The sequence below is a fragment of the Leopardus geoffroyi genome, chromosome C1, assembly GCF_018350155.1.
Source record: "Leopardus geoffroyi isolate Oge1 chromosome C1, O.geoffroyi_Oge1_pat1.0, whole genome shotgun sequence".
NCBI classification, from domain to species: Eukaryota; Metazoa; Chordata; class Mammalia; order Carnivora; family Felidae; genus Leopardus; species Leopardus geoffroyi.
Window position 1 is genome coordinate 89,104,574 of NC_059328.1, and position 27,921 is coordinate 89,132,494.

The following is a 27,921-nucleotide window of genomic DNA, read 5'->3' on the forward strand; positions in this document are numbered from 1 at the left end:
AGAATCTCATGAAGGTAAGTCAGGCATTCTGTAAGCCTTAATGATTTTGATGTAGGCTGTAGGACCATATCTAGAGGAAGTGTCAATATCATAAATATGAATCACTGACACCTCCAGGGTTGAAGGAGACAAATGTAATTAACTTTCCACTAAATCACAGGCCGGTGTTTTCACAAGATGGTATCTTATGAAGAAATTGGCTTTATTCATTGCCACTGACAAGGTGAACACTCAACAACAGAAGTAGTTAAATCAGTCTTGGTGTCAGTGAAGCCACTCTGTTGAACACTTAAATGGCCTCTGTCCTTGCTACCATGCTACTCCATTTGTGGCCCTTTGCAAAACGTCATCATACCCAAGAGCAAAGGTTAACTGAGGGCTCCTGAGAAATGGATCTTGCCTACCTGATTGCTGAGTGCTTCTACAACGGATGCTCCTGGAGGGGGTTGGCAGTGAGACAAAAAGATCCACAGACTTTTTACTCACTTCCATAGGTCCATTCAGTTGTTTTTTACCCAGAACCCTTTGTATATGATCTTCTAGTTATGTGCTTTTTTAGATGCCTAATCAACCAGTCTAGCTCTTTATTAACTGTCCTGGAATTTGTTTATTTTGTTGTCTCAGACAACTTCCAACTCCAGACAAAGTGGAAGTACCACATGTACTTCTTGTATTTCTGTCCATTTGAATGTTTTTCACCTACCACTGTCCTTTTGAAGTTAAATTGTAGTGTGGTAATATTTTATTTTTAGCACACACCTACATTTCAAGAAAACATATCTGAACCAGAATTGTGCTTTCTTTTCCCTTCCTGCAAACTGGTCATATATAAAACCTTCCACCAGGCTAAAAGCATTGAGTTGAAGAAGAGACATTGGTACAAAGAGGTAAGTAAAATGGGTGTGGGGTCCACCTCTTTGTGCAATTTAATTGTGCTATCTGGTATTAGTTGGGACCAGTGCCAAATATACTTACCACTGTGAAGTGGTATTTTCTGTATGTATTAAACCTTATGATTTATTGGTTCTGAAAACACCCAACTTAAGAAAGCCACTCAATTTTATAGTTAATCAATGTCCTCTATCTAGGTTCCAGTTTCTTAGGGATCCAGAAGCATACCAGGAACTGATATTTATTTATTTATTTATTTATTTATTTATTTATTTATTCATTCATTCATTCATTCATTCGGGGGGGGGGGAGAGAGAGAGAGAGAGAGAGAGAGAGAGAGAGAGAGAGAGAGCATGATGCCAGAGCAGAGTTTGATGTGGGACATCACCCAACAAACCCTGAAATCATGACCTGAGCCTAAATCAAGAGTCAGATCCTGAACTGACTGAGCTGCCCAGGTGCCCCAAAACTATTTAAATAGTAGTTTCTGTAACTATTATGCATTCCTCCAGCAACCTTGGATCTTCTAAGTCACAACCCTGAATGGGAACAGCAAGGACTCTTACATCACAGTCTAGAGCAGTTGTAAAATTGTTATATTTTGATCTTGCAGCCTCTTCGATCTTGCAGCCTTCCAAGTCAGTCAATAAAGGAGCTGGAGGAGTATCATGAGCTATGTTTTCTGCTGTCTCCAAAATTCAGAGGCCCACCTAGCTTTGTTTCTGCTGTTTTTACAGGTTGCTTTAGAGTGCATAGTATACATTTTTTATTAATCTATTTTCCAAATATACTATACCACTTTACATATAATGTAAGAACCACACATTAGTTTCCATTTCTCCCTCTTGACCTTTATGCAACTGTTGTCACATATTTTGTTTACCCATGTGACCCAAACTCTAACACACTGTTATTGTTTTTGCTTAAAATGTCAGTTATCTTTAAAAAATAAATATTGAGGAAAATATCATATATTTACAAATACGATTACCACTTGTTCTTCTTACTTTTGTGTAGATCCATATTTCTATCTGATGGCATATTCCTTTTGCTTGGAAAATTTTAACTTTTCTTGCAAGGAAAGTCTGCTGGTGATGAATTCTTTAAGCTTTTTGAATGTCTTTATTTTGAAGATGTTTTTATTTTATCTTTGCATTTAGAAGACACTTCCCTGGATGTAGAATTCTATTTGACATTTTTCCCCCTGTACTTTAAAGATGTTACTCTATTACCTTCCAGCTTGCTTTGTTTCCAGGAAGGAATCTCCAGCCATCTTTATTTGTTTCTTTGCACATAAAGTGCCTTTTTTCTGGCTCTATTAAAGTTTTTTTATTACTGTTTTGAGCTTTATGGTTTTGATGTGTCTTTATGATGTGTCTTTGTGTTTCTGATGCTGGGGGTCCACTGGGTTTCTTGAATTTTTATCAAATTTGGAAAAACCTAATTATTTATTCAAATATTATTTCTGTTTCTCTCCTCTCTCCTGTCCTGCAAGGACTGTATTACATATGAATTAAGCCTCTCGAAATAGTCTCACAAGTTATGGATGAGCTGTCCTTATTTTTATTATTATGCATTTTTCCTGCTCTATATTCCATATGTGATAGTTTCTACTGCTATGTTTTTAAGGTCACTTATCTTTTCTTCTGCAATGTCTAATCTAATATTAACCCCATCTTATATAATTTTTATCTCTTGCATTATATATTTTAATATTTATTTATTTTTGAGAGAGAGAGAGAGAGAGAGAGAGAGAGAGAGGGAGAGACAATGCAAGCAGGGAATGGTCAGAGAGAGAGGGAGAGACAGAGTCCAAAGCAGGTTCCAGGCTCTGAGCTGTCAGCACAGAGCCCAATGAGGGGCTCGAACCCACGAACCACAAGATCATGACCCAAACTGAAGTTGGACGCTGAACCAACTAAGCCACCCACGTGTCCCATCGTGCATTATATTTTTTATCTCTAAAAGTTTGATTTGGATTTTTTAAATATATCACAAGTCTCTACTTAACTTGTTTGAACATATGGACTAGAGCTGTAATAACTATTTTAACATCCTTCTCAATTAATCGTAACATCTGTGTCAATTTAAAGTCGATTCTGAATGACTTTTTTCCTTATATGGGACTTATTAATTAATTAACTTTTTTGGATTTTTTTTCTTTGAATAGTTGACACACAATGTTACATTAGTTCCAGGAGTACAACTTAGTGATTTGACAAGTTTTTATATTATACTATGTTCACCACAAGTGTAGCTACCATCTGTCCTGTTACATTGCTACTACAATAACAAGAGTATTCCTTATGTTGTGTCTTTTATTCCTGTGACTTACTGATTCCATAACTGGAAGCTCTATCTCTCTCTCTTTTATCCCACCTCATTTCGTACCTGGTTATCCTGGATTCGATGTCCCTTTACCTTGTTGGTTTCTAGATATATATATATTTTTTCTTATGTATCTTCATGAGCTTTGTTTAATGACACAGTTAAATCATTTGGAAATGCTTTTATTCTCTTGAAACATATAGTGTAAATTTTGTTAGCTGGTTCCAGGAGAGTGCTTAGTGTAGGGGCGCTAAGAGAGGCAATCCTCTCTTGAATTCTTTACAACATGTTGTAGATTAGAAGATATCCTTGGCTGGCGCATGGGAACAGGCACTGTTCCCTCTTTTCCTTGTTAGTGGTTCATTTCTTGGCCTGAGGTAGTTTCCTTATTTGCACGTACTGCTCAGTACTCTACTGCATAATCAAGAAGACCCTCCGCAGGTCTTTGGGCTTCTCTCTGTGTACGGTTCTTTTCTGTTATTTACTTCTAGGAACTCTAGCTTTCTTGGTCTCCCCAGACTTACATCCATCTCCTTAACTTGGGAAAGTCTGTTGAGCTCTTTTTCAGTTTCCCTTTTCCTGTGTCATGGTCTACAAACTCTTTGGATGCCACTGGGAAATTGCTAAGCTCACATTTGTTTCCCCATTTCTTAATGATCACTGTTTTTCATGGCTTGATGTCTAGTGAATCAAAAATTATCATTCTTGGGGCGCCTGGGTGGCGCAGTCGGTTAAGCGTCCGACTTCAGCCAGGTCACGATCTCGCGGTCTGTGAGTTCGAGCCCCGCGTCGGGCTCTGGGCTGATGGCTCAGAGCCTGGAGCCTGTTTCCGATTCTGTGTCTCCCCCTCTCTCTGCCCCTCCCGCATTCATGCTCTGTCTCTCTCTGTCCCCAAAATAAAAATAAACATTGAAAAAAATATTAAAAAAAAAATTATCATTCTTTGTAATCTTTCTGTTTTGTTGCTGTTGTTACTGTTTCAGACAGGGAGGTAAATGAAATTCCTTTTACTACATCATTGCCAATGGAGTGAATCTTCCTATGGTCTTTTAAAGATTTTTGTTGTAGTTGTCATTCTTGGATTTTAGCTTTAACAATATGAGGTGCATACAGATGGTTTTCGTTGTATCATTTCTGCTTATGTTTCTTAGTGCTTATTGAATATACAGTTTGATTTTTTTCAGTTTTATAGAAGTTTCAGGTATTTCATTCTCAAATATTGCTTTCTCAGTCTGTTTTTCCTTTTCCCCATGTCTCTGTCTTTCTCTATATCTTTCTTGTTTTCTCCCCCTTTCAAGACTTCAATTATACATATTAGAACATGTTTATTTCCTATATTCATAATTTATACAATCTATTTTCTTTTTTTTTTAATTTTTTTTAACATTTATTTATTTTTGAGACAGAGAGAGAGCATGAATGGGGAAGAGTCAGAGAGAGAGGGAGACACAGAATCTGAAACAGGCTCCAGGCTCTGAGCAGTCAGCACAGAGCCCGATGCAGGGCTTGAACTCACAGACCGCAAGATCATGACCTGAGCCTAAGTCGGACGCTTAACCGACTGAGCCACCCAGGCGCCCCTACAATCTATTTTCTATATACCTCACTTTTAAAAATATTCACCATACTTCATGGTAAACATTTTAATCTGACACCAAAACCAGTGTATTAGTTTTCTTTTCCACTGCATTGATACTACTATTAAACCCAACCACTGAGCCATTACTTTATTTAATTTTTTTTTCTCTTTAGCTACATTTGGTGACCCTAATAAGTGGAGGAGTTCCAATATTCGGGTGATGAGAAGTGAGAAAGCAATTACTCTTCTACTTTATCTTAAGGTCTAATTTATTCTGACAGCCCCAAGGGAACCTTTCTTCCTAAGAGTGTATGCTAGACATAGGGATGTTAATGATAATTGTCTCATATATTCAGCTGACTCAGTTTCATAATCAGATTTACAGTTCTATGCTATAATTTCTCCTCCCTCCTCTCAGATAACTTTATTCTATAATTATCCCAAACTTAAATAATTTCCTTTTCACAAATTACCTTCCTCCCAAATATTTTCAGTACTCATAACGACTACCGATAACCTAATTATATTTGCCTTCTAATTATACCTGTGAAGATAGATAGATACATAGATAAATAGATAGATGATAGATACACAGATAGATAGATAGATAGATGATACATACATACATACATGCATACATACACACCTAAAGAAAATCTTCACTTTGTGGAATAAAAAAGTGATGAGGGTCAAAATAACAAGTTCTACATCTTTTAGTTCCCCACAGTATGTAAAGTAGTTTTCTGCTCAAAGCAATACATGGTGGGTCAAATATAAACTAATTATAATTAAAGATTAAGGATAATTGTATCAATGCTTTGTCTAAAAGTGTTGTTATTCAATGTTCATTCTAAACTATATGCTTATCAATTATTATCTCTTTTTGATAGGTCTTTTTCATATTTCCATAAATATATATGAATATATATTGTTGCATGTGTGCATGTGCTCCTTTTCTAGCCTAGCTTAACTTTTATTCACTGCCCCTACTGCTTTTAATTTATTTTACTCTCTTGTGCTCAATGACATCTTAATTAATGGGCCTTACTTGTTTAAAGGAATTTCCTGAAACATGAATGATGAGATTCATTTAAAGTACTTAGGCATTACTACTACCTGTTTTTTTTAAGTGATTATGGCTCCCCACCCTTTTCTTTAGGTCAAGTTATTGCCCAAACTTTTTAATCTAGGTTTTAAAAAGATCTGCATGCTCCATTTTTCCTATGTTCTATATGGTATGCACCCTTTCTAATACAATACTTTATTTTTATTATATATGAAAAATGGGAGTGACACCAGTCATTATTCCCCTTACTGACCTACCAGCAAGAGTTTTTGCTTTCTATTCCTACAACACTAAGCTCTACTTACTAGCCCATAGGTTTTTCTCCAAAGAGAGCAAGGATTCTACCACGGAACACAGCAATGATTCCTTTGAACTAGACCTTAAGACTTTGGCCCACCCATGTTGGACTCCTCCTGGTTCCAAATCAAGAGGCAGAGAAGGGGGTTATTGTATTGGTTGGGTAATTAATATTGACTACCAAGGGGAATTTGGACTACTGTTCTATAATGGAAGTAAAGAAGAGTGTATCTAAAGTATAGGAAACACCTTAGAGCTTCTCTAAGAGCACCTTTTAGTTTTATCTTGCACTATAATTAAGGTAAGAGAAAAACTACAACCACTCAGTCCAGGAGGACTACTAATTACTTAGACCCATCAGGATGAATGTTTTGGTTATCCTACCAGGTTAAGAACTATGGTTAGCTTTATATATGTATATATAAGATCTTTATTATAAAATGATTTTATATACTTATATATAAATATATAGTTTAATATTTATATAATATATATAATTTTTATATGTGTTATATAATATATTATACAAATTATCATAAAATATCTTTATTTTAATATAGGTAACAAATATCTTTATTTTTACCCTTAATCTTTATCATGTAACAGAGAGTGTATTGACTTTACATTGCAATATTTAAGTTATGTGACATCAAGGAGAAGAGTTACATCATTCAAGGTTTTGTCTTCTGTGGAAAAGGGATTAGTACATTTTCAGGTGTATGCTGGATAGTTGTATCATGTTAGGCAGAATTATGGCCTTATTATTGTCTTTACTTGGTGATTAAGTATGGTTAAGGGGACATGGGTTAAACTTGTGATGGCTCATTTTATGTCAAGTCCACTAGCCACAGGTGTCCAGACACTGGCCAACATTCTGAGTATGTCTTTGAGGGCGTTTCTGCATGAGATTAACACTTGAATCAGTAGAGTAAAGCAGATTGTCTTCCATGGGTGAGTTTCATCCATCAATAGAAGATCCAAATGGAACAGAAAGGCTACATAGGAACTCCTGGTATCTGGCTGCTGAGTTAGGACATTGGTCTTCTTTGGCCTCAGATTCAGACTGAAATATCAGCTATTCTTCAGTCTCAATCCTGATGGCTTCCAGACTAGAATTTATACTATCAGCTCTTCTGGTTCTTAGGCCTTCAGACTTGTACTAGAACTAACTATCAGTGTTCCTGGGTCTTTGGCTTGTCGACTACAGATCTTATGACTTATCCCCCATAATCATGTAAGGTTATTCCTTATAATAAATCTTTCTCATTCTTTCTCTTTTTCTTTCTCTCTGTCTGTCTCTGTCTCTGTCTCTCTCTCACACACACACACTCACACATCCCATATTAGCTCTGTTTCTCTGGAGAACACTAACACATTATTTTTAAAATAGTGTTTGATATAAAAAATTGCATATAATTTATGATTGGCAATTGCCAGTATATACCCTCAAATTAATTGTATTTCTAATATCCATGTATTTAACTATTATTGGTGTATTGCTTCATTTTGTAGGCTTTGGAGCTAAATTGCTGGGTTTAGTTTTTGATCCACTGCTTATTAGTCTCTTGAGTGTGTGTGTGTGTGTGTGTGTGTGTGTGTGTGTTTGGTGTGTTTTCATTACTTCTTTTGTAAATATGGATGAATTAGCATCTATCTAAGGTTATTGTGAAGATTATTGTGAGAATTATTAAGTACAATGTTCATTTAAAAAGTGCTTGGCACAAAATAAGCACTCAATCAGTATTATCTATTTATTATTGTTTCCTCAAACCATAGGCATTATGTAACTCTTTCCATCAGACGTTCCTTTCTTTTCTTTGGTCAAAGATTGTTTAATATCTCCCATTCCTTTATTACATCAGACCACTTCAGCAAGGTTTATTCTTCAAGGATTTTTTCTTTGTTAATCCTTTAAAATAATTATTAGTTTGATTTATCTTTCCCATATTCTATCATAAGAAGTCAATATATTAATGACAATATGCAAGTTAATTGATTTATTTTTAAGGGTAATACCCTATAACACAGACATAAGTATTTTAAATTCTAGCTATAAAGCAAAAATAAATATTAATTTATATTCACTTTCTTATCATATAAAGACACTGGACATGTAGAGATAAATAAGAAAAGATCCTTGACAGTCAGTAATTCAACATGTAGTGGGAAAGACAAAGACATTAAAGAGAATATAATGTAGTCCAAGTTCTTCTCTTCCCCGTGTCAGCATTATCAACCATCAGGATTAAGCAGACAGTTTTGTTTGCTGCTTGTCTTGAACTTTTACTCTCTGAAGCATTTTTGCTGGCTCAGGTGTCCCCCTCCCACGGCCCGGCTCTGATGTGTATTATATCATTAGAACCTGGAGCATCGCTTAATGTGGCAGAAGGATGCCCTCTCTCAGTGTGAAACAGCAAAGAGCTAAAGTAAAACAGACCTCTCTCCCTCTTTCTCCTTACACCTCTTCCCCAGAGGTTATCAGACAGTCTATTTATATAAATAAATACTTTCATACAAGGTTTGGAGACCATTTCAGGAGGGAATGAAACATTTGATAGATTTTGGATTCTGAGCTTTGGTCTTGAGAGACAGAGAGAATATTGTCAATGGGTTTCTGTTTGTTTTATTGTCCCTTCCTGACTCAGCTTTTTGAAAGATTAGCCAGTGATCACACACTTTATGCCTGTTGTTTTATATTTTTCTCCCAGCTTGGGGCAATGTGATGTCTCCACCATTTGGGGACAGTCCTTTAGTAGAGAGTTATTAGCATTCACAGTGCCACAACCTATGAACAGTTATAACCCTTTCTGGCCAAAATTCTCTATAATATTTGACACTATTGAGCTATCCCCCCTTTGTTAAAACTCTTTCCTCTTTCACTCCTGTAATGTCTTTTTTCTCTTATGTCATCCTTTCTCTATGATTATTTATTCTATGACTGTGAGCTCTTGCTTTCCTCCTGCCCACTAAAATGTGTGCTTTCAGGAATCTACCTTTGTCTTATTGCTTTCTTTTGTTTCTCATTCTTATTTCAGTAACTAATTTTTCTGCCTATGCTTCCATAGAAATCTGAGCACGTGTCTTTCTTTACTGAACTGAATTAATATGTGTACATGACTATATTTCTCACTAGAATGCGTGGGTTTTTTTTGGGGGGGGGCAGGGACTTCATTATAGTCATTGTTGTATCCGTATCACTTAGCATGTCGTTAGGTACACAGAAAGGGATGATAAAATCTTGTGGAAGTGAACTGAATTATCAGTAGGGGTAATCCAGAGAGCGAAAATGTCATCATTTAAAAATTCTCTATAGGAAAGGGATGGATTGTTTACAAAACAAATTTTAAAAAGCTAAAAATATTTTGGGAGACAAAAGAGGAAAATAATGGGACCGATGTGATTTGTGCATACATGGGATGGGAATAGAAGAACCTGAATGTGCAGAATTGTTTTCATCCATAGTGAAATTTACTAAAATGCTTTTTACCTTGGTTATTTTGTTCTTTCTAATGTCACATTCTCCTTTTTCAATTCTTAGTGAATTAGGTTTAAAAACAAAAGACTTGGGTAAAGCCAGGGTTTCCAGTGTATGGAAATTTAAATAGACACAATTTCAAGGTTTCTAGGCATGCATTACAGTGGGAATGGAATATTGGCTTGCAGCTAGAGCATAATAGATCAGGTTGGCCGTGGAAAACTATTTAGTGAATTTACACAAGTGAATTTTACCAAGTGAGATTTTGGGTGGTGAAAATATGGGGAAATGGAGCCAAATTCTCAGTATCTGTTTCAGGATATTTAACATTAATTATACTGCAGATAAATAAGAATATTAAGATTATTCTTTTAGGCTAAATTGAAGTAAATGAATAAATAAGCAAGTTTTCCCTATGTCTTAAGTACCTTTCTGAAATTATAGAATTTGCAGATAGAAATAAATTTAAAAGACAGGGCCTCCTGGCCTTCATTATAAAAGAACTGAGTAAATTAACTGGGAACACAGCAGGATTTTATTACCAAGGAAGAAATTAGTTCAACATCTTTTAAAACACAATTTTGGAAACTGTGAGTTCACTGGAAGGCAGAGTGAGAAATATATTTGACTGTCAAAGAGAAGCATTCATTAGTTCTATCATATGTTCTTTCGTTTCTTTTTTTCTTTCTTTCTTCCTTTCTTTCTTTCTTTCTTTCTTTCTTTCTTTCTTTCTTTCTTCTCCTGTTCTCTCTTCCATGGCACTGAGTCCTAGTATTTTCTACTTAGTACAAAGGGTTAGGAATATAGTAGCCATGCAGAATCATAAAAGATTAAAAGTAGCTATTTGTTCAAAAGACAATTAACCAGCATGTGAACTGGTTAATTTGTAGTCTTTTACCATTTCATTTGCATTTTCTTTCTCTCCCCAGTTTTACCCATTCTACAGAAACAAATAAGACAAGGTATTTTTTGGCAAGGTGCCCATGATGCCTACTATAGTAGCCTCTACCTGTAAGACCGTCTTCAAGAATCATGTGAAGTTTTAAAATATAGACACTCAGAGACATATTGAACCAAAATCTCTACGGGAGGGGCTGAATGTTTACATTTTCTGAACAAATTCACAGTTAATTTTAACATCTACCAAGGAATGGGAATGGCTAACACCTGAAGCAAACAAATAACACCCCGTGGATTGTGAATGGTGTAATAGTAGTATGATAGGGCGTTTCTGACTGCTAGTATTGTGTGAAAGATTGGGTGCCTGAACTGAATCCTTGTTTAGGTGCTTCAGCAATTACCAAAGTGAACATGTGTGTATCTGTGGATACCTATGCGGCTTCCTTTCACTGGGGATTGAATGAATTACACCTCAGTAAGACTACTTTGTCAAATGTGTGCACATTATATCACTAAATTAAGAACACCTTACAATAGAGGATACATGGAATTCCAGAAAATTCCATGAAGTAGTCCACATACTTTTCTGTTGTATGTATGTATGTATGTATGTATTTTTAGTTATTGTATGCTTAATCCTATTTTAGGTATTAGGGAATTAGCTGTGAACAAAGTAGACAAACTCTCTAACTTCCAGAAGCTGACATTTTAGTAGAGGCAGAAAATAATTTTATGAACAACTGAATAAATATGTTAATTATAGTCCAATAATTGGAAGAAGATAGAATGGATGAAGTTAGAATATATCATCATAGAAAATGAAGGAGGAAAGGCATTTTAACTAAAATGGTCAGAGATTATACATAAATTAATCACAACAATCAAAAGAAGGTACTATGTGGGGATGAGAGAGAAAATAATTCTGGCAGAAGAAAAAGCAGGTCTAAAGGCCTAAAGATGGAAAAGAGCTTGGTGTGTTCAATTAGCTGAGGGTAGTAAGAGCTCACCACCTTCAAATATGTATAATCTAATTCATGTCAAATATTTCATGTCAAATGTATGACTAAAGCAAACAATGCTATTTTAGCATAAAATAGCAATTAACCAAACTTTATTTAGATAACTTTTAATATAAAAATTGCATGTCTTCCTTTACTTATTATTTTAAATATAAGAGGTGATTGTTTTTTACCATTGCTTTAACTAAAGAAGAGCAGCTATTAAAATACATTTTCTATTGTAGCATTTACTCTGGCTATAAATTTTCTGGTACACCTATCTCACTAAACATATATTTGGGATTAATTTATTTTATACAACTGAATATATGAATTTTTATTTTAAATATCTATGCAACATTCATAAAAAGTGGTCACATGAAACAAAATTTCTCAAAAGGGGCTATAATGATAGCTTGCCATTTTTAGGAGGCCATTATTTTATTTTAATCTCGTATGAAAGATTTACATTTTAATTTGTCTGTTTTTAATAAAGCCATATTTAATATTAAAACATTTTTGCAAATACTGAGCATACAAAAAATCATATTTTCTAATCAGATTTATAAAACCAGAAATCTTACCTTCCCTCAAGGTTTAGTAATGATTTAAAGGATTGAAGCAATTATAAAGCTCAGACAGAGTAGTGAAGGATCTGGAAAACCTTGAAGTCACTTTCTTGGATTAGTCAATTATTCTTTGCCCCTACTAACATGCTTATTACCAGATTTGTCCTAGCATTGTCCTAATTAATTCACAAGCATTATCTCACTTAATTCTTCTCATGGTCCTGTGAGATACAGATGATTTTTCATACACAGAAGTTTTAAATCTATTTTACTGTTTATATTCACTTGGTTGCTCTAAAAATGTATTTTCAAAACAACAAATATTTGTAAAATGTTAAAGTCTTTATGTTACAAAGCTTCAGATGCATTTTCCTTCTAAGCGTCACTCTTGTAGGAAATATATTTCTTTTAAATAGTATGAAACATTTTGATAATGTTGTTTTCATTAAATGTTGTTTGAAATAATTTTTACTCACATAAAGATATCAAAGATAGGTTTAAAAATAGCTTTACCAGGGGTGCCTGAGTGGCTCAGTTGGTTAAGGATCTGACTTCAGCTCAGTTCATGATCTCTCGTTCATGGATGTGAGGCCTGCATCAGGCTCTCTGCTGTCAGCACAGAGCTCACTTTGGATCCTCTGTCCCCCCACCCCCTCCCCTTTCTTTCTTGTGTTCTATCTCTCTCTCTCTCAAAAGTAAGTAAAATAAACATTATAAAAAATAAAATAAATAAAAACAGCTTTGCCTGTATACTGTTTTCATAGTCACATGCAGTGTGCAATCAATCCCAAACAGGCATAGATAGAGTCCAATTTTCTTTGCATCTATGGAAATAATCTCATATCAGTTTTTATGCAAATACTTCTGTACTCTCATGATAGCAATAAAGTCATCTAATTAAAATATAGATTTAAGAATGTTAAGTATGTGCTTAAGTAAGGGTATATTTATGTTTTGGTGAATGAGAAACATGATGTTTGGCCTTTGTACTGAAACAAACTTGATATGGGACTTCAAGTAAGATTAGCATTTGTAGATTGCATTTAAAAAAATTAATTTAAATTTTAGTTAACATATAGTGCAATATTGGTTTCAGGAGTAGAATTTAGTGATTCATCAATTACATTGTAGATTTCATTTTAATAATCTTACTTTACCATCTCTGTCATTGTATAATCCCAATGTAATAAGGGCTAGAATAACTCTTTTTTGATCATCTAATCCATATCTACATTTTCATCAATGAGTAAACCGAAAACCATACAACCTGAATAAGTTCCCTGGGCAACATAGTTGAAAGCCAATCTAATCCCAGGATTTAGCTATTTCACTTTAGGGCTCTTTATACTTGTTCTTGGTCCCTCAAGTGTGTGAATGTTGCAGTGAAAATTCATCCTACCCTTATGACAACAACTCAAGTACATGCAAAAAATGAAGTGAATGCATTCTGCAATTAAAAAGCATAGGAAAATATATCCCAACATAATTATAAAACAGAATAATCTAGCAGTAATAGAATAGCCAGTACCAGAAGACATGAAAACTAACTGAAAAATTACGTGACTATTTTTATTTATAAATACAACACTATGCAATGGATCCAATGAATAAATATTTCAACTCATTTTTGTACACAGGTAAAAATAGAAATTCAAAATATGGAAATTAAAAACTCTATTTTCCTCTGCAGTCAATTATTCCTCTATGTAAGACTACATTTCATGATTTTCTTCTTTGTGATGTTGGCATCGATTCACATTCCTGTTAAGCATATGTATAAATTATAATGTAATGTTCTTTAAGAAAAATTAGTGTCAGGGTGGTTGCTTTTGTGCCTGGAGTAATATGACAATCATATGGCCAAATAGGCTGAACAAACAAGAAATTAAAACCATGGATAAATCTGAGCAAGAGCAATTTTAGAAGAGATTTTAATATATTTTAGGGAGTTATACATGAGTGCAAGTATAATAAGGTTCCTAATACATAAAGAATGGTTGAAAAAAATTACAATTAAACCCTCTCTATGCATTCTATAAAATGCATGCCATTACAATTGGAAAAAAAAAAAAAAAAAAGGTCTCTTCAAGGTCACCTCTAGCCTGTAATAAACAATTGTTAAGGAGTTGGTTAAGGTGTTTAATATTGGTCTGATTTTCAAATAAGCAAAAACTTCATTAAACTAAAGGCAATTAATTTTAAAATGCTTCAAATTGCAACTAATGAGTTTACAGGACTCATTACCAGTGAAGGTCACAGAACTAACTAGATTCCTGAGTTTATCTCTAGTTGTAGGACTCAGTTGAGTATTGTGAGGCCTATCGACTATTGTGAGGTAGTCGATCAGACTACCACCCAGCAGTAGGGCTACAGCAAGGCACCCTGATAAGAAGGTCAGACTGGATTCTGTGGACTATGTGTATCATATTAACATCCCATTTCTTTTTTTGAATGATTTAACTCTAATTTTGTTTAAAAATTCCCTTAAATATTGAAGTGTCTCATGCTTCTTAACATAAGAAAAGAAATAAACACCTTCTATCTTAGCTAACACATTTCTGTATTCTTTTTAAAATCTACTGGGAATAAAATATTTTATTTTTATGAATAAACAAAGTACCCAAAGCAGCTTACTGTTATGGATGGTATAAGTGAAATGTGCCATATTGAAATCAGTGAAATGTACCAGCCATGTACACCATCTTTTGAACCACAGTGGCTGGGATGACATTGAAAAGTGTTTTCTAATCACATTTTTGCATTCGTTTGCTGTTCTCTCATTAATATTCACATTGATTTATTTACCCTATTCATTTTTTGAACAATTATCTGCTAAGTAACGACACAACAGTCAGTATGGTATAGGTGGTGGGAATAAGGAAATAAATATAAGATGTGACTTTCTCTAAAGAAATTTAGACTTTGGTGAATAGAGTAAGGTAAAAATTCCAAGTACAAAATAGTATCATTATAGCTGCTATCATAGAAGCTCTTCCAGAACACCATCGGACCACTAATGAACACTTGATCATTGTGACTAATCCTTATAAAAATGTGATTTTTAAAATGTGTCCTTCTTTTCTAGTAGTTTTCTGCTGAGGTATTATTGATCTCTGAGCTACTAGGCCTTACCTGAAATTGAAAGTCTATAAATTATGTGTGTGTGTGTTTATGTGTATGTGTGTGTATGTATGTGTATGTTCAATATTTTTCTGTCCACACTGTATAACATGACATTTGGAAGTTATATGACAAAACATAGGAAAACTAATTTAAAGCCTATTAAATAATATTGGCAATCTATTATAACTCTCTAGATTAAGTCATCAGTATTATTAACGGAAAGGACAGGGTTTGTACAACAGTGTAAGAGAAGAATAGTTAAGACTTATGGCTTATTGGATGTTAGAGTTGAAGGAGAAGAAGGTTTTTGGCTTGGATATTTAGACTCTATCACTTAAAATAAGGAAAACAGATTTGAAAAAAACTTATTTGAGGAAGAAACCAATAAATAAGATGGAGGGCATATTGATTATTATATGCCTGGATGACTTCTAACAGAAGATTTTAAGTAGCCCAATGGGTACATGGGAATGGAGCTCATGTAAGGATATTTGGTCAGTATTTTAATCTTCAGTTAGAGGGAAAAATATTAGTTGTGTGAATTTCAAATAATAAATTTGTAATTATATGGGCTCCTAACTCTAGAGAACAAACTGAGGGGAGGTGGGTGTGAAGATGAGTTAAACAGGTTTTGGAAATTAAGGAGCACACTTGTGATGAGCACCAGGTTATGTATGGAAGCGTTGAATCACTGTATTATACACCTGAAACTAATATTACACTGTATGGTAATTAACTGGAACTTAAATAACAACTTAAAAATTAAATAAAAGATATCACAAGAAAAAATAAATAAATTGGCCACTTGAGTTGGCCCTTGGAAAAAATACATTTGTAATTATATGTTTTTTGTTTCAGTGAATATCTGACACCTTCATTCAGAGTAACTGAAAAAGCTAAAATTTTATTATTTAAAATTCGTAAAACTCAATGAGTATAAAGAAGTGTAAATAATTAAATTCTCAAGTAATTTTTCTTTTCAGTTTATAGCATTTAAAATTCTAAAATTATTAAAGCTTAAAATTGAACTCAGATTTATGAGCAGCATCTGTAAAAATGTGGTCCGAAAAGAGAATATGTAATGTATAAGATTCAGAGAAAGGAGCAAAGATCAAGGAAGATCAGCTTCAGAGAGGCCAAAGAAAACAATTTCAAGAAGTAAGTAGTTGGCAGTTTCAAATGCTTTATATTGGTCAAATAATAGGACCGAGCGATTCAGTGCTTTTTTATATCAAGCAGAAACCATCATTTTATTTAAATGCAAGTAAACAAATTCCCAATGTTTAGGGTACAATAGCAGTGAGAAAGTGAACACAGATGGTAATTTATACCATTGAGAAACTGGCTAAAAAGGGAAGGTGATTGGGGAGTAGCTAGAAAAGTTCATGGTCAAGTAATGTACTTTGCCTATTTATTTTTAGTTTTAATTATATTTCAAATATCAGTAAGTTTTCTAGCTGGCAACAAAGAACCCAGTGAAGAGGGAGAGATTGCTAATACAGAAGAGAAGAGAAAGAAATGGTTGCACAAAATCCTGGAGTAAATGGAAGTGATCAAATCAGGACCTAGGATAAAGAACAGACTCTTACAAGTAGATTAGACTGGCAAATATGACAGATTTAAGCTACAGAGACAAAACTTTCAGCTATTATCTGCTTAAGGAATTACCTTTTAAAGTCATTTTTTTTGCATCTTCTATTTGCCTATTGGATATGGCATAGAATTAAGAATCATCTAAATTCAAGTTCTAGCTACTACTTACTTACTAGCTAAGTGACCTAAAACAAATAATGTCTCTGAAAATTGGTTCTCTCATTTGACACATTGAGACTATAATTTCTATCTTAAATAGTTCCTGTGATAATTAAATAGACAACACAAAAATATTTAGTAGAGCCTGTCGCATAATGAAAGGTGATAAGCAAATGTTTGTTCTCCTTCTAGTAGGACACACAAGTGAACAATGTGCTTTAATTTTTCAATGAATTGAATTTAAATTGCTAAAGGAAACACCTGCGAGGACTTTCATTATAATATACTCTTTTACTTATGTATTCAAAATTGAAAAACAAATTCTGTCCCCCTTTTAGCAACTCTCCTAGATTAATTTAATGGAACGAGAAGTTACATAAAATAACATGTTTTTAATTACTTATTTTTCCTATACTTCATACCTATGATGGATGGTGCAACACAAGAATGCCTTCCAAATTACACATAAATTAATATTAGAAGAAATTTTGTTGCATTAATCTTTTTCAAAAATAGCTGGTTACCCCTCTCCCAAATTTCCCCTTATATTTCAGTCTTACTTAAAGCAAGACTAACGTGAAGGAGAAAAACCACAGCTGTGCCTTTGGCAGGATTTTCAAATGCTGGCTACAAAGAATAAATTTTAATTTTCTGAATATTCCTTGTTTAAACCACATACATCTATAGTTCTCTTGCGAGTGTTAGGAACACTGTCTATGCATGCTGCTTCTCCCTCAGAACGTCTGGAAATAAATTCTACATGAAACCAGAAGTCTTTACCCTTCTATCTGGCAGACACTTCCAAAACAAGGATAGAGAAAAAAATTCAATTATGAAAAAAATTAAATAATGAAGTTAGTAAAGGCTGAATATTTCATCAAATAACTATGTTTGAAGTACACATTTATCTTTACAACTTCATTTAAATGTATATCCATCATATCCAATGTATATCTTCTGTATTTCTCCATCATCCAACTCCTCTAGCCCTCAAATAAATGAAAACCACAAAGCCAAACAATTAAAAATATCTACTTTTCTTTGATTCCTTGTCCTGGTCAAAATATCTCTATTTACCTAGTCACTTGCAGTTTGGAGTATCCTTTTCATCACCCCCTATGCCAATATCCATGTCCTCCAAATCACACATTAAGCTCTTGATTTCCTTCCTTATGAACAAATTTTAGGATCTTTTTCTATATTCTCCAATCACACAATATTAGAATACTCAGAATAGTTTTCACCTGGCCTGCTGCACCAGCTCTCTAACTTACTCACTTAGAATCTTGTCTCCTATCATTGTCCACATCACTGGTAGTAATCACCTTTCTAAAATCCTCCAATCTCTTCTCACTGATCATTAAATAAGATATATATTTCCTGGTATTATATGTTAGGACATTCAGGATCAATATCTCCTAACTATTTTTTGGACCTCTGTCATTGCCATGTCTCACCTATATCATTACACTTTGGCAATGTGGAAGTATTTGCTATGTTCCAAATTTGTTCTGCTCTCTCTTATAACCCTTCCCTGGACATCAGGTTCATTCTTATTTGAAATGTCCTCTACTTATTGCTGCTTGCTCTTCCAGCTCCCTACAGGGAAATGAAATTTTTTAGGCAGAAATTTTATCTATTTTTTTTTTATTATATACAGGGCAGTGTTCTTTTTTTTTTTTTTATCAAGTTTTTATTTAAATTCTAGTTAGTTAACAGTTAGTGTAATATTGGTTTCATGGGTAGAATTTAGTGATTCATCACTCACATATAACATCCAGTTCTCATCACAAGTGCCTTCCTTAAAGTCCATCACCCATTTAACCCTTCCCCTGCCCACCTCCCCTCCAGCAACCTTCAGTTTGCTATCAGTAGTCTTTTATGCCTTGCCTCCCTCTCTTTCTTTTACCCAGCCATAAAAAAGAATGAAATTTTGCCATTTTCAAGGACCTGGATGGAGCTAGAGTGTATTATGCTAAGTGAAATAAGTCAGTCAGAGAAAGACAAATACCATATGATATCACTCATATGTGGAATTTAAGAAACAAAATTTAAAAAGCCATAAGTAGTCTCTTTTTGTTTTATTCTTTATAGCCTCTGCCACACAGTTAACAGTTAAAAATTATTGAATTTTTGCTAAATTCATGAAGTAATGGAGGCGTGCAAAACTTTTATGAATGGATAAAAGAAATCCAACATTCAAGGATGGAGTAAATTTACACTATACTATATCATATTAGATCATGGCTTTCATGTTCTATTTTTGCTTAGCTAGAACTTTTTCTTAGCTAGTACTCTTATCATGAACTTATCTAAAATCATAACTTCATTTATTAAATATTCATAATTTCAATCAGAAATAACTTTCCATTTATTTTATCATCAAAATTTTCTATAGTTCCACAGGCAATAACCTATTCTGTGTCCTCTTTTGGAGGGAGTGCAAAATGCCTACAGATCTCATCAAGAAAGTAGCCCATTCTAGTCAGCACATCTCCTAAAGTACAATCTGCTGTCAGATCCCAAACACTTTGTTTCTTTAACAAATATAATGATTATAATTTTATATATGTATACATATACATATATATAATTACTTTTATACATATATATACATATATATATATATATATATAATTATTTTTCCCTCTTTTCCATTTTTCCCACCTTTTTCCTATACACACCAGTGGTGTCACCTACCTTCAGTGGCGTCTGAATGCTGAGGGGACGCGGTTCTAGTGAGGAAGCAGGGCAGGCAAACATGTTTCGGTTTAACCTTTTTAAATCCCTTTTCATTTCTGTGAAATACCCCAAATAATTTGAAACTACACTAACATCCAATAATACGAAATTTTATACTGTAGGAAAAAAAACATGCAACCACTTAACCATTAATTTACTACTCAAAAAGTACAAAATATAAAATATAAAATTTTGTTTATGCTATGTTAGTGTTTCAGGATCTTTCCCACAAACTATGAAATCTATAAGTTAGACAATGACCTCTTTTAGAAAAATGGAAGTCCAGACCCCAAATAGTAGCAGAGGAGATCACTGTGCTAAATGCTACATGACTCATTAATGCTCTTTAGTTGTTTTACCCTTTCCAAAAGCTATTAGTATTCCATTACTTTGTAACTCATCAGCATCTCCAAATCATGTAATAATGAATCCACAAGTATAAACTATGAAGTTGACTTGTGATTAATTTTGGAAACATAGAATATTCATGAGTTGTTCCATTGCTATTCTTATGTATTTAAAACTCTCTTAATAACTACTTTTGGAAAAATAATTGACTCGGTCATTTGGTCTGAACATGCATTTGATGGTTATTAAACTCAGACACATGTCTACAGAATTCAAATATCTAATCTCCATTAAGATTAAAATATGAAATCAACTTCCTATTCATAACATAATTGTTCTGTGTTTTGACAAGTGTGTCATCACAATCTGAGCATCGGGTGTGAATGTGCAACTGTTTTTCAATAGCTAGGAACATGTTTGTCCCTTTATCATATAACTTGCTTACTACAAATGTCCTATGTGCCTATAATGAAAAATGCTCTAATAAGATCAAAGAAATTCCAAAATAACTCGTGAACTCAAAACTGAATATGCAATATTTTTTAAATGCTTAAGATACTCCCCATGGGTGAGACTACTGCTAGTGTATTGATCAGTGTTCGATGACATGACATAGGGCACAGAACAAGGACATATATGTTAAAATAAGGGTTCTCACTTTACAACCCACCACCCTGCTATCATAAAAGGATCATAGGGATGAGGATGTAACTGGAAAAGTGTCTTTCCTCTTATTTATTAATATTAAAACACTAAGTTCCCTGTGAGGAATTAACTTACAATGAAATAATTTGCTAATTTGTTCATTCACTCAAGAAATATTTTTTCTACCTATTTATATATAAACACAGTGATAGATCACATGAATACAGAAATAGATAAGTAAAAAATGATCCATGCCTTACGGCCTTAATTCCAAAGGGGGGAGACCCAAGAAATAGTTATTAAATAATTAATTACACTGTGATAAGAAAAAAATGAAAAAGTACAGAAAGCTGTGACAGCATTACAAAAGAGCCCTGAGATAGTCTGTGAAGTAAGAAGAGGTTTCTTTGTGGTAAGATCACTCAATCTGACATCTAAATAGTGATTAAATTCGAGCTAAGACATGGATATGAGGAGGAGAGAGTTACAGGCACAGGAACATCTCATATAAGGTCTTCGAGATTAGATGAAATAAAGGAAAAATAGCACAAATAGTCTGTGTGGCTGGATCACCGACATGTGGAAAGAGTAGTTAGATATTAGGCTCTGAGAAAGGCAGAAGCCAGATAACATATTTTTTGACAGCTGTGTTGAGCATTCTGAACTGTAATCTAAAAATTTTAAATGTTTCAATAAAGTCTACCTATCAGTCATAAAATATATAAGACAAATTGTCTTTTTTTTTTCTTCCACTGTAGTAAATTAAGTTCCTTGCCCAGAGCAGTGTTGATGGACTGCCAGAGCAGTGTTCACTAAATTTAAGGTTGGAAATCTTGCAGCGTTTAGAAGGCAGTACAATCTAGAACAACTGTCTACATCGGTGCAAATAAACCTCTGCCCACATTGATGAAAAGGATGGAAAGATTCCTATATAATCATTTTCCACTAGGGGGATGACTGGTTCTCAGGTTTATGGTACTGGAGAATGAGCGGTGGCAGTAACCAGGTCAGTTGTGGTAAGAGAAAGGCTACGTTGTTGAGACTCTACCTAGTCTTCAGCTCTGCAACCAGGATCTCTTTTCTGTTAAACTGGGGAATAATGCTGACCTACATCACAAAATGAATAATTTTGCCCATACTGTCATATTACAAGTCTCTTCCACTCTGAGAGCTTTTGCTGACCCACCACCCGAGAATCAAATATTCTTATATTCTGCTCACAAATCAGAAGGTCCATTAATATAGATATTCCCAGACTTTTTAAATCCATCCATTCATTATATTTCTCCTAATTTCTTCTGATTATCCTATGAAAGCATTATGCATAGATACCTCAAACCATGCCTCCTTTCCTTTCAAGTCAAATTAAAAATGTGATTGTGCCAATTGAAGTTCTGGCTACTGAGAGGTGTTACTTTCTTCACCACAGTTTAGAATTATGCAAAAGTGTGATTTTAATGCTGCTGTAGTGTACTTTTTGCTGGCGCAAGTAAATAGTATAGTGTTATCTATAAGCCAGACTTATATATGTTTTTTTCATCTGACTAGTGGTCATAGAAATTACTGATGATGTCATACATGTGTTCTGAGGTGAGACATTGAGGGACAGCACAGTAAAGCTGTGAATAAATCAACTACTAACACAAATTGCTTGTACTTGTCTGGACATGCTTGAAATAATCTCATATGTACCAATTTTATTCACGATAGAACACTGCTAAGGGAATGTCTAAATTTATTGCTTATGGGATTGTAATAACTCCTAAGTCACCACGTGGAATTCAGGTTGGACAATCATCTCGTCCCATGTTAAGAATTTTAGTTTATATCATGGTATAGGGGAACAGGAAAAAAAACAATTTCTCAAAAAAATAATAAAGGTGGCACATCTTTTCTCCCCAGTCCTTGGAGGACATCACTATGAATTTTTTTTCCTTATTAAGTATAGTTGAACAGTGTTACATTAGTTTTAGGTGTACAAACAACATAGTGATTCAACATTTCTGTACTATGCTGTGCTCTTCACATATGTAGGTACCCTCTGTCACCATACAAGGTTATTACAATATCATTGATTATATTCCCTATGCTATGCCTTGTATTCCTTTGACTTACTGGTTCCATTCCTGGAAACCTGTACCTCCCGCTCCCCTTCACCCATTTTTCCCAACCCAACACTTCCCTCTGGCAAACATCAGTTTGTGCACTGTATTTATGGGTCTGATTCTGCTTTTTGGTTTGTTTGTCTATTCAGTTGTTGTATTTTTTAGATTCCACATATGAGTGAAATTATATGTTATTTGTCTTTCTCTGTCTGACTTATTTCATTTAGCATAATACCCTCTAGGTCCATCCATGTCACACATGGCAAGATCTCATTCTTTTTTATGGCCGCATAATATCCCCTTGTTCTTCTGTCAACAAAATGAAAAAAGCAACCTACTAAATAGGAAGAGATATTTGTAAATGATATATCTGATGAGGTATTAATATCCAAACATTCAACACTAAAGAATTATAAATAATTTATAAAACTCTACACTAAAAACCAGTCTGATTAAAAAATGGGTACACATTTTTCCAAAGAAGTTATACAGATGGTCAACAGACACATGAAAAGATGCTCATCGCTGATCTTCAGGGAAATGCAAATCAAAACCATAGTGAGCTATCACCTTACACCTGTCAGATGACTAGAATCCAAAAGACAAGAAAAGCAAGTGTTGGTGAGGATGTGGAGAAAAAGGAAGTGCACTATTTTTGGTGGGCATACAAATTGATAGAGCCATTGTAGTATAGGATGGAGATTCCTCCAAAATTTAAAATTTGGAATACCACAGGATCCAATAATTCCATTACTGGATATTACCTAAAGAAAAGGAAAACACTAATTCAAAAGGATATATGTACCTCCATATTTATTGCAGCATTACTTACAATAGCCAAGGATGGAAGCAACTTAAGTGTCCATTGATAGATGAATGGATACACACACACACACACACACACACACACACACACAATATATATATATATACACACACTATATATATATATATACACTATATATACTATATATACTATACTATATATACTATACTATACTATATATACTATGTATACTATATATACACTATATATATATACACACACACACATCTGGGATAGAGCTTATTGTTTTGTTTTGTTTTTTAATTTTTTAAATGTTTTTTTTTTAATTTATTTTTGACTGAGAGAGAGAGAGAGAGAGAGAGCATGAGCGGGGGAGGGGCAGAGAGAGAGGGAGACACAGAATCCGAAGCAGCCTCCAGGCTCTGAGCTGTTGCACACAGCCCGACGCAGGGCTTGAACTCACAGACTGCGAGATCATGACCTGAGCAGAAGTCAGACGCGCAACCAACTGAGCCACCCAGGAGCCCCTAGCTTATTGTTTTTTAAATAAAAAAATAAGAAATAATTTATCATGCACCATTTATCCATTTTACTTATTTATCCATTTTAAAAGAACATATCTGGAATAGCAATGACAAAGTCCATTAAAGATTAAAAACATGATAATCCACTCTTATTTTCTAAGACCCTTCTGTTCCATTCTCCAGAAATAATTGATAACTAAAGGAAGGCGTGAAAGGAATTATTTCTTCAGTTTAAAATTTTAGATAGTTGAATACATTACTCTGAACTTTCCACAAAATTTGGTATTGTTTTTGATTGAGTGATTGATTAATAAAACACTAATATATAATGACTGCGTGCCAGACAATTATTATAAGTGCTCTATAAAAATATAGCATTCTATAAAGTAGATATTAAAATAAATAATTAGATATATCAAAATTAAAATCTAAAATGATTAAGATATTTGTCTAAGGTCACAAAGCTTTAGGTGGTAGAACTGTGATTTTAACCTGTGTGGCTTGATTCTAGAGTTTGTGTTCTTAATGACTACTATTTTGAAAAGTAAAAACATGCTTGTAGAAATTTCCATTTGGACTTTCTATTAGTAAACCCTACTTTTTTGGTCAAATGACAATAGGAGAATTTTTTTTTTTTAAAGTAATCTCTCCACCCAACATGGGCTCAAACTTACAACCCTGAGATAAAAAGTCACATGCTCTACTGACGAGCCAGCCAGGCTCCCCTAGGAGAACGCTTATAATTGTACTGCATACTTATTCCTGAACTATAAATATAGTAATTTGTGAAAGGATAATGAATTAGTTTTAGAATCAAAGTAGGCTTACCATGAGGTGAATTTCGTTCAAGACTTCATTCATTATTGGGTGCTTTGGTCTCCACTATAATTAAGGAAAGAAAAACAGGTCTTAGTCCCCAGATTAATGAAAATTTATAGTCACTGTTGACAAATACTAAAAAGATCTAAGTGTTTCACTTTCTGATTGTGTAGCTATTCCTTTGTCTTTGGAGAAGGCTAGAAAGAAGATTCTGAGAATGTATCTTATTATTTTAGGTCTTTCTGAATCTGTGAATTAAATTAGGAATTAATTCAGCAGTCATGATTCTATTATTTTAAATCAAGCCTCCATTACCTCAGCCTAATTTTATTTTACTTTAAAAATTGTTAATAAGTGGAATATTAGCAAATTGCCAATCATGTGATCTTATAAGCTGCTACTACAGACTCTGTATGTGAGATAGATCTCATAAATACTTGGACCCCCTGTTGAAAATACTCACTTTGCTCCTGGTCATTTTTCCCCTCACAGGATTGTGCCATGCCCACTAAAATCAATGAGCCATTTTTAACTGAAGTGGATTTCAAGAGTATCATTATATTAAGGGATTTATGGCATATGTATTTATCATTGGCCACTACTGAAATCCAGCCTCAGACAATCAACCAAGCAAATAATTGATATTTTATTCTGATAATGGACCAGAAACCAACAATGGGAGGGGGGAGGATAATATACAGGTACAGATGCAGGGAGAAGATGTTAGAGTGGATTTATGATTTGAAAATCATCCATTTTGTATCTGTATCTTCTTATAGGACAGTTAAGACATCTACTTAATCAAAACTTTGAGAAATTCATTAGTAAGTAATGTGTCAGCATCTTTGAAAAAGATTTTCATAGCTTTGGAAAATATTTTTACATGGGTGAAGAAAGCTCTGTAGTGTATTGATTAAGAGGATAAACTCTGAATCATAACGGCCTGTTTCAGACTATTAGTTTGGCAAATTGTGTAAACACTGTATGTCTTTTTATCTTCACTTGTAAAGTAAAGATGACACTAATAACAATCTAACAGAACTGCTGTTAGTGTTACCTGACAAATAGAGAAGTCCTCCACCTTCTGCAATCTGAAACCCTTAATTGGTTTCCTAAAGCTTGGCTGTCAGTGAGGGCCACTCACTGCTAATCATATAAAGAGCTTGAATGCTCTATTGTTCCTACTTTGGGGATTTCACCACTAATGCCAGATTCAAAATCTCTGTGTTTCTTGTTTTGTTTCTTTTTTCTTTTCTTTTCTTTTCTTTTCTTTTCTTTTCTTTTCTTTTCTTTTTTCTTTCTCTTTAGTGTCTGGTTACATGGGCCTTAGACCCATGGCCCTCTACTAAATGCCAAGGTAACTGATTAAATGAATTATCTAGTCTTTCCATCTGGTATACTGAAAATACAATACTTCAAGAATCCTATGACACTTGAAGGTTACGTAAGATAAACTTTAGAAGGCTTAGATGATTGGAAGATAAGAAAATGATACAAATCTGCTTGAAAGGTAGCTCATACAACTAACTGTAATACTAAAGGAACCTTCTGATTATATTTATCTCCTCTGATTCATCAGCCTACAAAAAGAGAATTTGTTAGTCAGATAGAAATAGGTATTCCATTCTGCATGGCAATTAAAGATGATTGTTAAATTTGCTAATGTGATGCCATCCAAAATTTTAAAAATTATGAACTGTAGTAAAAAGTCAGTGAAAATATCTTTATAATGGCTTTCAATTTTTTTCTCTTTGATGTCTATTTAAATACAAAACATACTGTTCTCTCAAAGTAGCAATAGTAGCTGTCCTCTCAATATAACAAATAGTTATCTATAACTATTTATAGACAGAGCAGACATAAGCAAAATACATAGCAGTGTATGCCATGTAATAACCCAATAAATTCATACAAATAAAATGTTATGAATTATGTATATTGCACTTGCCTTATGAGTGGAAAGATTTTGCTATTTTCTAGCTTGAGAATTATTAACTTTTTGTTATAATAGGCCAGACAATAGTTTTGAAGTCAAATTTTAAAGTTTAAATTAATTGTCCAGATGTGTTTTCACGTATCCATGGTCTTGCAGCAGATGAATTGAAAGGTGTTCAATTCATATTTGAGGATATTTAGCCACAATTTAAGTGGCCCATATAGAATTCTGTGTTGTAATTAAAGAATATTTCTCTACAGAAAATAACTATCTTCCAATACATTTGATCAGTAAATTGTAATTTTGTTATTTTTGAAAAAGAATCACCTCTGCTTTTTCTTTGGTATTTCTTCTCATATCACTATATAGCTATAACAAAAAACATCTGCGATGCATAGATAAATCTACTGTCTGGAGAACAGTACAGTTACCAAACTCATATCTCCATTTCAATTTGTGACTGAATCTTATCAACCATATAGTGGCAAATTTAAGCTTTCAAAATGTAAATCAGATCACATTGTTTCTGTTCAATCATCTTTCTCTTGAAATTAGAATCAAATCCCAATGATCTGCTATGACCCTAATTTTCAAATCGACCCTAGTTCATTTGCAACTAGACTTTCATAATTTTCCATATTTTTAGCTCCCTACATCCACCTTGTGCCATTGTCCTTGCCTTTTGTATACACCTATCAAATTATTCACCTGTTAGTTAGGATATTAAGCATCATTTGGACTGAGAATCTTTGCACATTTCATTCCTTTTACCCAGATAAAAGGAATAAACAGATGTTGTTTATTGAATAAATGGAATGGATGAATGGGATTTCATGATTCAACTTACTCATTTGTGTGTGTGTGTGCATATATATGGATATATGCATTATTATTACTCTTGTTTTAGTTGTTTGATCATAGTGTCAATAACTATAGCTAGAGACCTCACAAATTTGTTAAATAACAGACCCACTCAGCATTTTCAATGGTTTTAAAAATCTACAAGGAGGGAACTATCCTGAAAAATTGTGCTATTT